Here is a 15,242-nt window from a genome sequence, read left to right as displayed (position 1 = left end):
ATGTTCTGAATTGTTAAAATTCAAGCTTCGATTTAGTCGATTGCATGTGAATTTAGTCAATAGGACTTATATGAGAAAATTTAAAATGTGATAGGTCATGCATGAGGACCTATTAGTGCATGTGGAAGAAAAGGGGACTTGCATGTCAAATTCCCCTCCCTAATATGTAGTGGCGGCCATGCTATAGTGGAAACATGTCTCCAACATGTTATGCTAGTGATGCATGTTAGAAAAATAAATAATAAGCATGGTGATTAAAAAATGAAAGGAAGGGTGATGGAAAAAAAAATAACATGGTCTCACCCCCCTTGTTGCCGTGATTGAAGAAAGAAAAAAAAAAGAGTTCATTCTTGAACATCCTTGGCCGAATAGAGGAAAGAAAGGAAGGGGAAAAAGGCTTGAGAAAATCGGCTATGGTGGTTGCTAGACTAAGGTATGTTGATGTTGTCTTTGAGATGCATGCATGTTTTAAATAGCCCATGTTTAAACCTTGAATCTTGTTGATAACATGAGCAATCGGTCATGATAAAGGGTTCAAGGAATGGTTGTTGTTCATGTTATTTGGATGAGAAATGGTGAGTTTGTTGTTTCATGTTAAAGTTAGGTGAATGATGATAGAGGAGTGTTTGAACTATAAAAAAAATAAATCGGCTACCTTGTTATGAGCTAGGGCCGAATGTGGGTTTGGTTGTGCTTGAATATTACATGCTTGGTAGAATGGTGGATGAAGGTGCCGAATGTATGTTGGATTGATAGAGTCTCCAAATTGATTTTATGTGTGCATGCATGACCGAATATACGTGGTCACATGAGTAAGGAAATGAGTTATTTGATATGTGGTAAAAGTTAAGTACTAAATCGAAGGTTGCTAAATTGCCATTTCTTGGCCGAATATGTGCTTGATCAATGAAGGAATTGTTGAAGAACATAGGTGAACTTGGTGAGGGCAATCGGCCTAGTGTATAAATGATATGAAGATTTTAGGAAATTGTTTTGGTTAGGTGTATGTATGATTAAGTATATTCGGCAATATACTTAAAGTGGGTACATGATATTACATTATAATTATTGAGCTTGAGTATATGGATATGTGTATATGTGGTCATATAATGACATCTTGGTTTGAAAATTTAATGATGTGTGATTGCCGAATGTGATAAATAAATTCATGTTATTGAGTTAAATATTGAATACTCTTATTTGTATTATTTAAGCTCAAGAACCTAAAGAAGAGGCGTCCAACAAGGGGAAATCGAAGGTCATCGAGTAGCCGACTCGGAATTATTTTACCCACCATAAAGTAAGTCATTAAGCATGTAGTGGGTAGTGTTTCAAATGGTCATAATGTGTATGTATTGATGCTGGTTGGAATGAATAAATACACTTATATATATGCATGTACGTATGTGATGATGAAATTGTTGAATGAATGAAAAGAGGTAAGATGTACTGAGTTGTTGATCTCGGCACTAAACGTGCGGGATAACCATTTATGACCATGAGATGGGCGCTAAGTGCGCGGGATTAAATTATACAGCACTAAGGGTGCGATTTGACTATGTTGCACTCAGTGTGCGAAATGAATATGATGCACTAAGTGTGCGAATTGACCATGCGGCACTAAGTGTGCGAGCCTGACTATGTAGCACTAAGTGTGCGATTTGATTACGTGGCACTAAGTGTGCGAGTTGATTATATAGCACTGAGTGTGCGGGCTCAATGTACATTCATGAATCATTATGGACACTATGTGTGCGACACTATTGAGTCGATCGCGGACAGCGGATCGGGTAAGTGTCTTGAGTACATGGCTAATATGTGCTATGCTTATACTTGGTGTTGAGCTCGGTAAGTTGAACTATGTGACAACTATACTTGAAGTCACGTACATAAAATTTATCGTAGGATGGGTGAAAGCGTTTTTTGTTTGATTGTAACGAAAATAAATCGATTTATGAAATGCTTCAATGTCTTATTGATGAGTTATGAATTGTGAATGCATGAATTGATATGAATTGAATTGATAAGTTGGAGGAACTATGGTATGGTTCGGTATGGATGGAGTAAATTGTCTCGTTCTATTTTGTTTCCTCTTGTGATAATGTTGTTGATAGATGGTAGTGCATTGCTTATGACTTACTGAGTTATAAACTCACTCGATGTTTCCTTGTCACCCACTATAGGTTGCTTGGTCTCATCTATTTTTACGGGGTCGGGCCGTCATTGAAGTCATCACACCGGATAGCAAGTTTTGGTACTTTCTTCTTAGTGTGTTTAGAAGATCATTTTGGCATGTATAAGCTAGTACGTTGTGTTTGAATTATGGCATGTAAACTTTAAGCCATGCGAAAATGGCACGAATGTTCGATTGAATTGGATCAAGGGTAGGCATGAAACGGACCTAGTTACTTTCGTAACAGATGCTGGCAGCAGCAGTGTCATGAGATTGAAAAATCACTAAAAATAGTGGGAGTGGAATTAATTGATGAATAAATTATGTAATCGAAGCTCGATGAGTCTGCTTTCATGAGGAAGTAACGAAAAGATCATATAGGCAGTATATTAAGAGATAATCAGATTTTAGTGGGACAGGGCCAGAACGGTTTCTGGATTCCCTGCTCCGACTTTGGAAATTCATTATAAATTAACCAGAGATAATTAGGGGTCGTACCATATATGTGCAGATTCCTCTCTGAGTCTAGTTTTCACAGAAACAAACGCCAACAGTATTGAAGCCCCGTCCAGGGAGATATCCCAGTCGTAATGGGCAAAGGTCAGTGTAGTCGACCCCTGCAACTTGGGGGACTTTGACTAATAAACTGTACTAATTGGCCCAACCAAAAATTCTAGAAAAAATAAATAGATGGGCACATGAGTCTAGTTTCTGGGAAAAATTACAAAACTGATTTTTGAGTTACGAAACTCAAGATATGATTTTTAAAGCGGCTAGTACACAGATTGGGCAGTGTCTGGAAAATAAATTTTGTAAGGGGTTAAAGCCAGTTAACACCTCGTGTTCGACTCCGGTGTCGGTTTCGGGTTCGGGGTGTTACATTTTATTGGTATCAGTGCTATGGTTTAGTCGGTTCTAGGACTACCATAGCACGTATGAGTCTAGCTATACATGCCATAATGTTAATGTTTAAAAGGGTGATGACTTCTGACGGTTGAAATGTTTTTGTCTTGATTAGTAAATGGATCCCGGTGAAGAAAGAACCCTAGCGGATGACGTTGAGAGCGTAGCGGCTGCTCCTGCACAAGGGACGCCGCCTGTTGAACCTCAGTCATCTGCGAATAATCAAGGTGAGGGGGGCTAAACAAGCCTTCTTTACCATGATGAATGAGTGGGTCGCGCAATATGCCCGAGCCAACCCGGCTGTCCAACAATTCCCAAATTTGAATAATCCACCCCAAGAGCCTGTAAGGCCATCAGTCGCTGATCCTGTGAGGCTGAGTAAGCCACCTGTAGACTTGATTAGGAAGCGTGGGGCCGAGGAGTTCAAGGCCATAGTAACTGATGACGCCGAAAGGGCCGAGTTCTGGCTTGATAACACCATTCGGGTGTTCGATGAATTGTCATGCACACCCGATGAATGTCTAAAATGTGCTGTATCTTTGCTGCGGGACTCAGCCTACTATTGGTGGAGGACCTTGATTTCCATAGTCCCGAACGAGCGAGTAACTTGGGACTTCTTTCAAACGGAATTCCGGAAGAAATTTATTAGCCAACGGTTCATTGACCAGAAGCGTAAGGAGTTCTTGGAACTCAAGCAAGGCCGTATGACTGTATCTGAATACGAACATGAATTCGTAAGACTTAGTAGGTATGCCCGGGAGTGTGTAGCTGATGAGGTTGCTATGTGCAAAAGATTCGAGGAAGGATTGAATGAAGATTTAAAGCTACTAACGGGTATTTTGGAAATAAAGGAATTCGTAACACTAGTCGAACGAGCCTGCAAGGCGGAGGAACTTGGAAAGGAGAAGAGGAAGGCTGAATTTGAAGCTAGAGATTATCGTAAAAGATCGACGGGTAAAGCTCCATTCTCAGCTGTGAAGAAGTTCAGGGAGGACATTAATAAGTCGAGGGCGACTGCGGGAATTTCCATCAGGGCAAGACCATCGATGGGCTCCCGAGCTACTTCGGTAGCTAGTGTGGGCAATAATCGTCACGAGAAACCTGAATGTCCCCAATGTGGAAGACGACACCTAGGTGAATGTTGGGGCAAGTCTACTAACAGGGCCTGTTACGGATGAGAAGAATAAGATTCAAGGTGCAAGACCTAGTGGAGTGACATCTAGAGGTAGACCACCGAGAATATTAGGAGGCAGGGGTGGTAGTCAGAGGGGGGCCTCTGATACGGCCGATCGCGCCGAGAACCGTACTCCTGCTAGAGCATATGCCATTCGCGCACGAGAGGAGGCATCCTCCCCCGACGTCATCACTGGTACCTTCACTCTCTTTGATACTAATGTGATTGCATTGATTGACCCTGGTTCTACTCATTCATATGTATGCGAAACCTTAGCAACCAGTAAGACTCTACCTGTTGAGTCTACTGAGCTCGTAATTCGAGTATCAAACCCTTTGGGTCAATGCGTACTTGTTGATAAAGTGTGTAAGAGATGCCCTCTAATAATCCGAGAATCCTGTTTTCCGGCTGATTTGATGCTTTTGCCGTTCGACGAGTTTGATGTTATTCTTGGTTTGGATTGGTTAACCGCGCATGATGCGGTTGTGAATTGCAAAAGCAAGACTATCGATTTGAGGTGCGCAAATAACGAAATAATCCGAGTTGAGTCTGCGGACTTAAGGGGGTTGCCAGCTGTGATATCAGCAATGTTGGCCCAGAAATATGTAAGGAAAGGGTGCGAAGCATACCTCGCGTATGTACTTGATGATAAGGAGTTAGAAAAGAAACCCGAATCGGTGCCGGTGGTCTGTGAATACCCGGATGTTTTTCCTGAAGAGTTACCGGGTTTGCCACCTGTTCGGGAGGTAGAGTTTGGTATTGAGCTTGTACCTGGAACTACGCCTATTTCGATCGCTCCGTATCGTATGGCACTAACCGAGTTAAAAGAGTTGAAAGCTCAGTTGCAAGAATTGACGGATAGAGGTTTCGCTCGACCGAGTTTCTCACCTTGGGGTGCACCAGTATTGTTCGTGAAAAAGAAGGACGGAACCATGAGGTTGTGTATTGATTATCGTCAACTGAATAAAGTGACGATAAAGAATAAATATCCGTTGCCGCGTATTGATGATCTGTTCGATCAATTAAAGGGGGCATCGGTGTTTTCAAAGATAGATTTGAGATCGGGTTATTATCAGTTGCGGATTCGAGATTCGGACGTACCCAAAACTGCTTTCAGAACGAGGTACGGTCACTATGAGTTCTTAGTGATGCTGTTTGGGCTCACTAATGCCCCTGCGGTGTTTATGGATCTGATGAATCGGATCTTTAGGCCGTATTTGGATCGGTTCGTAGTTGTGTTTATTGATGACATCTTGGTCTATTCAAGAGATGAGGCCGAACATGCTGAGCATCTGAGGCTAGTGTTGCAAATTTTGCGGGATAAGTAGTTATATGCTAAGTTCAGTAAGTGTGAGTTCTGGCTAAGAGAGGTTAGCTTCTTGGGTCATGTGGTATCCGCATCGGGTATTCGGGTTGACCCGAGCAAAATTTCAGCCATACTTAACTGGAAGCCTCCGAGAAATGTTACCGAAGTCCGGAGCTTTCTAGGGCTCGCCGGTTATTACCGACGATTTGTCAAAGGTTTCTCGATGATAGCCACACCAATGACGAAGCTACTTCAGAAGGATGTTAAGTTCGAATGGACGGAGAAATGTCAGAAAAGCTTCGATCAACTGAAAACTCATCTGACTGAAGCTCCAATTTTGGTACAACCCGAATCGGGTAAAGAGTTTGTCGTTTATAGTGACGCATCCCTACTCGGGTTGGGTTGCGTATTGATGCAAGAAGGTCGAGTTGTGGCCTATGCGTCGAGACAATTGAAGCCACACGAGAGAAATTATCCGACCCATGATCTCGAACTAGCCGCCATTGTGTTTGCATTGAAAATATGGCGACATTATTTGTTTGGTGAGAAGTGCCATGTGTTTTCGGATCACAAAAGTCTCAAATATTTGATGACTCAACGGGACTTGAATCTGCGACAAAGACGTTGGCTTGAATTGTTGAAAGATTACGAGCTTGTCATTGATTACCACCCGGGAAAGGCTAATGTGGTTGCGGACGCCTTAAGCCGGAAATCACTGTTTGCTTTGCGAGCGATGAATGTACACTTGTCTGTTCTACCTGACAATGTGTTAGTAGCTGAATTAAAAGCCAAACCATTATTGACTCATCAAATTCATGAAGCTCAGAAAGTTGATGATGAATTGGTTGCAAAACGAGCTGAGTGTGATCCGAACAAGGAATCGGAGTTTCAGATTGATGATGATGGTTGTTTGAGGTTTAGAAGTCGTTTGTCCGTTCCAAGGAATTCGGAACTCATTCCGATGATCCTGAACGAAGCCCATTGTAGCCGAATGTCAATTCACCCGGGGAGCACGAAAATGTACAACGACTTGAAACGTCGGTTTTGGTGGCATGGTATGAAGCGAGACATCTCCGACTTTGTTTCGAGATGTTTAATATGTCAACAAGTGAAAGCGGAACATCAAGTGCCTTCAAGGTTACTTCAGCCGATCATGATACCCGAGTGGAAATGGGACCGAGTCACAATGGACTTTGTGTCCGGACTGCCATTGTCCGCAAGTAAGAAGGATGCGATTTGGGTTGTTGTTGATAGGCTGACTAAGTCGGCTCACTTTATCCCCGTGCGTACGGATTTTTCATTGGATAAACTAGCCGAATTGTATGTTACTCAGATTGTGAGATTGCATGGAGTACCTATTTCTATCGTGTCGGATAGAGATCCGAGATTCACCTCGCGATTTTGGAAGAAATTGCAAGAAGCTCTGGGTACCAAGCTGCATTTTAGCACCGCTTTTCATCCCCAAACCGATGGTCAATCCGAGCGGATAATTCAGATACTCGAGGACATGCTGAGATGCTGCATCCTTGAGTTTAGTGGTTCATGGGAATGGTATGTACCTTTGATTGAATTCGCTTACAACAATAGTTTTCAATCAAGTATTAAGATGGCACCTTACGAGGCTTTGTACGGTCGTAAATGCCGTACACCATTGTTTTGGACCGAGCTCGGTGAAAGTAAAATTTTCGGAGTTGATTTGATTAAAGATGCCGAACAGAAAGTAAAAGTAATCCGTGAAAGTTTGAAGGCAGCCACAGATCGTCAGAAATCGTATGCGGATCTGAAACGGAAGGACATTGAATATCAGGTGGGAGATAAAGTGTTCCTTAAAGTTTCGCCTTGGAAAAAGGTACTTAGGTTTGGCCGTAAGGGCAAGTTGAGCCCGAGATTCATTGGGCCGTACGAAATCTCCGAACGAGTGGGGCCAGTTGCGTATAGATTGATTTTGCCCCCTGAGCTTGAAAAGATTCACGATGTCTTTCATGTTTCGATGCTTCGACGCTATCGATCTGATCCGTCGCATATAATTAGCCCATCAGAGGTTGAAATTCAAGCCGATATGAGTTATGAAGAAGAACCGATACGTATCCTAGCTCGTGAGGTGAAAGAGTTGCGAAACAAAAGGGTTCCGTTGGTTAAGGTGTTGTGGCTCAAACACGGGATCGAGGAAGCAACTTGGGAACCCGAGAGCTCGATGAAAGAACGATATCCAAACCTATTTACTGGTAAGATTTTCGAGGACGAAAATTTCTTAAGTGGGGGAGAGTTGTGACAGCCCAAAATTGACCCTAGCCGGGAAGTGGTTTCGGGACCGCTAAACCGAGTCACCGAAAGGTTTGAATGTGATGTTTATTGTCTAGAATATGTAATCATGAATGTGTAAAAATTTCAAGCTTCGATTTAGTCGATTGCATGTGAATTTAGTCAATAGGACTTATATGAGAAAATTTAAAAATGTGATAGGTCAATGCATGAGGACCTATTAGTGCATGTGGAAGAAAAAGGGGACTTGCATGTCAAATTCCCCCTCCCTAATATGTAGTGGCCGGCCATGCTATAGGTGGAAACATGTCTCCAACATGTTATGCTAGTGATGCATGTTAAGAAAAATAAAATAATAAGCATGGTGATTAAAAAAATGAAAGGAAGGGTGATGGAAAAAAAAAATAACATGGTCTCACCCCCCCTTGTTGCCGTGAATTGAAGAAAGAAAAAAAAAAGAGTTCATTCTTGAACATCCTTGGCCGAATAGAGGAAAGAAAGGAAGGGGAAAAAGGCTTGAGAAAATCGGCTATGGTGGTTGCTAGACTAAGGTATGTTGATGTTGTCTTTGAGATGCATGCATGTTTTAAATAGCCCATGTTTAAACCTTGAATCTTGTTGATAACATGAGCAATCGGTCATGATAAAGGGTTCAAGGAATGGTTGTTGTTCATGTTATTTGGATGAGAAATGGTGAGTTTTGTTGTTTCATGTTAAAGTTAGGTGAATGATGATAGAGGAGTGTTTGAACTATAAAAAAAAAAAAAAATCGGCTACCTTGTTATGAGCTAGGGCCGAATGTGGGTTTGGTTGTGCTTGAATATTACATGCTTGGTAGAATGGTGGATGAAGGTGCCGAATGTATGTTGGATTGATAGAGTCTCCAAATTGATTTTATGTGTGCATGCATGACCGAATATACGTGGTCACATGAGTAAGGAAATGAGTTATTTGATATGTGGTAAAAGTTAAGTACTAAATCGAAGGTTGCTAAAATTGCCATTTCTTGGCCGAATATGTGCTTGATCAATGAAGGAATTGTTGAAGAACATAGGTGAACTTGGTGAGGGCAATCGGCCTAGTGTATAAATGATATGAAGATTTTAGGAAATTGTTTTGGTTAGGTGTATGTATGATTAAGTATATTCGGCAATATACTTAAAGTGGGTACATGATATTACATTATAATTATTGAGCTTGAGTATATGGATATGTGTATATGTGGTCATATAATGACATCTTGGTTTGAAAATTTAATGATGTGTGATTGCCGAATGTGATAAATAAATTCATGTTATTGAGTTAAATATTGAATACTCTTATTTGTATTATTTAAGCTCAAGAACCTAAAGAAGAGGCGTCCAACAAGGGGAAATCGAAGGTCATCGAGTAGCCGACTCGGAATTATTTTACCCAACATAAAGTAAGTCATTAAGCATGTAGTGGGTAGTGTTTCAAATGGTCATAATGTGTATGTATGGATGCTGGTTGGAATGAATAAATACACTTATATATATGCATGTACGTATGTGATGATGAACTTGTTGAATGAATGAAAAGAGGTAAGATGTACTGAGTTGTTGATCTCGGCACTAAACGTGCAGGATAACCATTTATGACCATGAGATGGGCGCTAAGTGCGCGGGATTAAATTGTACAGCACTAAGGGTGCGATTTGACTATGTTGCACTCAGTGTGCGAAATGAATATGATGCACTAAGTGTGCGAATTGACCATGCGGCACTAAGTGTGCGAGCCTGACTATGTAGCACTAAGTGTGCGATTTGATTACGTGGCACTAAGTGTGCGAGTTGATTATATAGCACTGAGTGTGCGGGCTCAATGTACATTCATGAATCATTATGGACACTATGTGTGCGACACTATTGAGTCGATCGCGGACAGCGGATCGGGTAAGTGTCTTGAGTACATGGCTAATATGTGCTATGCTTATACTTGGTGTTGAGCTCGGTAAGTTGAACCTATGTGACAACTATACTTGAAGTCACGTACATAAAAATTTATCGTAGGATGGGTGAAAGGCCGTTTTGTTGTTTGATTGTAACGAAAATAAATCGATTTATGAAAATGCTTCAATGTCTTATTGATGAGTATATGAATTGTGAATGCATGAATTGATATGAAATTGAATTGATATGTTGGAGGAACTATGGTATGGTTCGGTATGGATGGAGTAAATTGTCTCGTTCTATTTTGTTTCCTCTTGTGATAATGTTGTTGATAGATGGTAGTGCATTGCTTATGACTTACTGAGTTATAAACTCACTCGATGTTTCCTTGTCACCCACTATAGGTTGCTTGGTCTCATCTATTTTTACGGGGTCGGGCCGTCATTGAAGTCATCACACCGGATAGCAAGTTTTGGTACTTTCTTCTTAGTGTGTTTAGAAGATCATTTTGGCATGTATAAGCTAGTACGTTGTGTTTGAATTATGGCATGTAAACTTTAAGCCATGCGAAAATGGCACGAATGTTCGATTGAATTGGATCAAGGGTAGGCATGAAACGGACCTAGTTACTTTCGTAACAGATGCTGGCAGCAGCAGTGTCATGAGATTGAAAAATCACTAAAAATAGTGGGAGTGGAATTAATTGATGAATAAATTATGTAATCGAAGCTCGATGAGTCTGCTTTCATGAGGAAGTAACGAAAAGATCATATGGGCAGTATATTAAGAGATAATCAGATTTTAGTGGGACAGTGCCAGAACGGTTTCTGGATTCCCTGCTCCGACTTTGGAAATTCATTATAAATTAACCAGAGATAATTAGGGGTCGTACCATATATGTGCAGATTCCTCTCTGAGTCTAGTTTTCATAGAAATAAACGGTAACAGTATTGAAGCCCCGTGCAGGGAGATATCCCAGTCGTAATGGGCAAAGGTCAGTGTAGTCGACCCCTGCAACTTGGGGGACTTTGACTAATAAACTGTACTAATTGGCCCAACCAAAAATTCTAGAAAAAAATACATAGATGGGCACATGAGTCTAGTTTCTGGGAAAAATTACGAAACTGATTTTTGAGTTACGAAACTCAAGATATGATTTTTAAAGCGGCTAGTACACAGATTGGGCAGTGTCTGGAAAATAAATTTTGTAAGGGGTTAAAGCCAGTTAACACCTCGTGTTCGACTCCGGTGTCGGTTTCGGGTTCGGGGTGTTACAGGGTTTTAGAGAAGAAACTTGGAATCTTTTAAGAAGGTTATGGAATGATAAGAATTTTCCTTGGATAGTGTGCAGAGATTTTAATAAAATTTTATATTCTTTCGAGAAGGTTGGTGGGGTACCAAGGGAGGAATGTAGAATGAAGGCTTTTCAAAGAGAACTTGATGATTGTAAATTTAGGGATGTGGGGTATGTGGGAAATTGGTTCGCTTGGGAGCGTGGAAACTTGCCTGAGACAAATATTAGGGAGATGTTGGATAGTGGGTGCTAATGAGGAGTTGTTGGGCATGTTCCCTCACACGAAAATCAAACATCTTCCACATTCGATCACGGATCATTGTCTGATCCTTCTTAATATTGTTAGAGAATCAAGGACAAGCAAAGCAACTATGTTTAAATTTGAGGTGTGATGGACGTTGGAGGAGTTTTTTGAAGGAGAAATTATGAGACTTTAGGATTCAGCCAAAGGTTCTATCTTTGAAAAATTAATAGATTTGAGTACTGGTTTGATTAATTGGGAGAAGATGATTAAGGAAAATCGTAATAAATTGAAATATGTCCTTTCTAAAAAAATTGGATGATCTTATGGCTGAGGATCGAGATGATGATAATTTGGCGGCACTCATTGATGTCAAGATTCAATTGAACTTTAAACTTGATAAGGATGAAGCTTTTTGAGAATAGCGGGCAAGAGCTAATTGGCTTCATTTAAATGATAAAAACACGATTTTTTTCCATAGATACACTTCGTTTCGAAGAAAGAAAAATATCATTGAAAGTTTGGATTACGAAGATGGTACATTAGCAAGCATGGAGGATGAGTTTGGGGAGCTAGCTATGGATTATTTTCAAAATCTATTTTCTTCGAATGGGATTGAAGATTTGTTGCATATTTTATCAGGGATTAAAACAAGCATCTCTTAAGACAAGAATATCTTCCTTTTAGCAAAGTTCACGGAGGGGGAAGTTTACACAGCTTTGAAAGAAATAGGGCCCAGAAAAGCTCCGGGTTTAATGGTTTCCCAGCTATGTTTTTCTAGAAGTATTGGCATATCATTATGAAGGATGTTCTTGCTTACTGTTTGGGTGTTCTTAATGAAGATAATGATCTTGAACTTGCAAATGTTGCCGAGATCGTTCTTATTCCTAAATCCAAAATCCAAAAAATTTAACAAATTTTAAACCCATTAGCTTGTGTACTATTTTATATAAACTTGTGGCAAAAGTTTTAGCAAATAGACTTTAGAGTGTTGTTGGGAACTATGTCGATTGTGCTCAATGCACTCTTGTACTGAGGAGATTGATTTTTGATAATGTCTTACTTGCTTATGAACTGCTGTACACTTTTTTTCCAAAAGCATACTAGTAATAAATGCTATATGTCAGTAAAGTTAAATATGAGTAAAGCCTATGACAAGGTTGAATGGGCTTTATTAGAGGTATTATGTTAAAGATGAGTTTTGGTACTGATTAGTTAGGGCTCATTTTAAGATGTATTTCTTCGACTTCTTACTCGGTAATGGTTAATGGTTGCATGGGAAGACATTTTTGGCCTTCAAGAGGCCCTCGTCAAGGGGATTCTCTTAGTCCTTTTTTATTTCTCTTTTGCATTGAAGGAATTTCAGTCCTGATGAGGCTGGATATGGATGGGAGGTTTTTGAAAGCGGTACAAGCTAGTAGATGAGGGCCTAGAATCTCACATATTTTGTTTGCAGATGATGGTATCCTTTTTGAGGAGGCGACAACCAGAGATGCTCTCTTATTGAAAGATATTCTTAAGGAATATGAAATTTGTTTTGGCCAAAGTGTGAACTTTAGTAAATCATCAATTTTTGTTAACTCAAATGTACTTGAGAGGGAAAAGAACTGGGTTTCAAATTTGACGAGACTGTGTTTTTCAAGTAATGCTGAAAGGTATTTGGAGTTGCCAAATATGGTGGGTAAAAATAGAAAAGCATCTTTCCAAAGTCTAAAGGATAGGATTAATGTAAGAATCGAGAATTGGAGTACAAGGCTCTTGTCACAAGGGGGAAAAGAAATCTTTATTAAAACTGTGTTGCAAGCAATTCCCACTTATGCAATGTAATGTTTCTTATTTCCTAAGTATTTTTGTGGTGAAATTAAAAGCATTATAGCGAAATACTGGTTGCAAAAAGGACAAGGGAGGCATGGGATTCATTGGTATGAATGGAGACATATGTGTAAGTTGAAGGAGAACAGAGGGATGGGTTTTAGAGACTTGGGAAAGTTTAATATTTCTTTGCTAGCCAAACAGGGGTGGAGAATTAGTACTTGTCCAAATTCACTTATTAGTCGGGTGTTGAAAGCTAAATATTTCCCAAGATCTGATTTTATGGATGCTCAATTAGAGACTAATCCGTCATACACATGGAAAAGTATTTGAGCGGCTAAAGGGGTTTTAAAGGAGGGCTTATGTCTGCGTGTGGGTTTAGGGAATAAAATCTCTGTATTTGATGATGCATGGATTCTTGGTAATGAAAATTTTAGAGTGTCCAGTAATAGTCAAATTTTGCAAAATTTAATGGCGTCAGAGTTAATTGATTCTAATGTCGAAGTTGGAAGCAGGGGTTAATTAAGGATACCTTCATGCAGTCGAATGTTGATCATATTCTTCAGATTCTGCTTGCTCAGGATGCCCATGAAGATTTTTTGATATGAGGTGGGGAGCTTTCGGGGGAGTTCTCGGTTGGTAGCGCCTACAAACTATTACAAAAAAATTTGGAGGATCCTAGTACTTATGCATTACAGACCAGATCTTGTGATTTTTATAAGCTCTTATGGAAACTAGACCTCCCGGGAAAAATTAAAATTACATTCTGAAGGATTTCTTAGAATTATCTACCTACATTTGCTAACTTAAAATTACATTATGTGGAGGTGAGGATGAATCAATGGATCATTTGTTCTAGCAATGTCCTATAACAGTTGATGTTTGGTCAAAGTTATTTGTCTGCAATTTTTAATTAATCAAGGTCTGGAGTTCAAATATTGGCTTACCTAGAATTTATGAATCTTGTACCACCCATTTAAGGAAGTTACTCTGTTGTGCACTCTGGGCTATTTGGAAGGACAAAAACAAAAGGGTTAATGAAAAGAAAGTTATTATAGGTAAAGATACTACAAATTTTATTTCTAGCTATATAGGAGAACTTGAAGGGTTGGAAAAATATACCTGTACAAATAGTAAGGAGGCAGTTACTTGTATAACTCCGATGAGTTTAGTCATCAAAATAAACTTTGATGGTGCTTTTGATGGCCGGAGTTTTCAATCGGCATTAAGAGTGGTTGCTAGAGATGAGTGTGGAACAGTACTCTTCACTTGTACAAGTTTTCATGAAGGAGTAGCGTCTGCCTTTGCTACTGATGCTTTAGCATGTCAACTTGTGGTAAGAGTGAGTGTTGACAAAGGATAGAGCCGAGTCATTATCGAAAGGGATTCATTAACAACAGTTAAGAAATGTAAGTCTCTGGAATTTGATAAATCACTGATTGGTGTTTACATCAAAAATATTCAACAAATGAAGAATAATTTTCAAAAAATTAGTTTCAATCATGTTCCAAGACTAGCAAATGAATTTGCTCATGTTCTTGCGACAAAAAAGCTAAAAGGGGAGAAATCAACTTACTTGGAGGGGAATGCTTCTTCGAATGTTGATACTAGAAGGGTGAGGGGGAGGCTAAGAGAACCAGATTGAAAGAGGAGGGGAAGGAAATTGAATGGGGGTAAGGAGTTTTTTTAGATATATGGTCTATCTGTTGGATGCTCCTTTATTTTTTGTGAAACCGCCAATTATGAACATTGAAGACTTGTTGGGACGGGAAAAAACAACATATTTGATTGGGTGTAAGGGTTCGTGCCTTTTTGCTTCTAGATTCTTCCTGTTTTGGTTTTTGTGTAATTTTTCTATTATTTGTGTTTTCAATTACTATTTATTTTTGGTTTTTTTGGGTCGTGTTTTGGTTGTTTTTGGACCTATATCTGCATTGTTTATTTTTTGATTTGATTTTTGGATCAATGAGAAAGTAAAAAGCCTAATCTGTTTATAAAAGAAGAAAGCCATGATAATAGCCATGAGAAATTAAGGGATGAAGAGAGTATAAGTTATTTAATGTCCTTTTTTTTCTTTTCTTTTTTTAAATTAGGTAATGTGCTCTTACATTTGAAAATGCATAAGTCCTTTTAGTTTTTATTCCTCGCTATCATATGCTCTTGATTT

At 39.6% G+C, this 15,242-nt stretch overlaps 1 long non-coding RNA gene across 2 annotated transcripts in view; it reads right to left on the bottom strand.

Moving 5' to 3' along the window:
• The window catches only part of LOC107938731 (uncharacterized), a 37,998-nt gene extending 23,184 nt beyond the window's left edge, over positions 1–14,814 (bottom strand). Inside the window, exons 1-4 of one of the 2 annotated variants that reach the window (XR_005906663.1) lie at positions 14,652–14,814; positions 14,198–14,405; positions 14,023–14,082; positions 12,917–13,941 (exon numbers count right to left, since the gene is read on the bottom strand). This is a non-coding gene — a long non-coding RNA (uncharacterized lncRNA). Of the gene's footprint in view, positions 1–12,916; positions 13,942–14,022; positions 14,083–14,197; positions 14,406–14,651 lie in introns of those variants that run through there. The other variant, XR_005906662.1, reaches the window with a different exon arrangement.
• Between the last annotated feature and the right edge of the window lie 428 nt (positions 14,815–15,242).

This window comes from Gossypium hirsutum, chromosome A12, assembly GCF_007990345.1.
Source record: "Gossypium hirsutum isolate 1008001.06 chromosome A12, Gossypium_hirsutum_v2.1, whole genome shotgun sequence".
Lineage (NCBI taxonomy): Eukaryota > Viridiplantae > Streptophyta > Magnoliopsida > Malvales > Malvaceae > Gossypium > Gossypium hirsutum.
The sequence above is the reverse complement of the archived record's forward strand: the minus strand, read 5'-3'. Positions and strand labels throughout refer to the sequence as shown.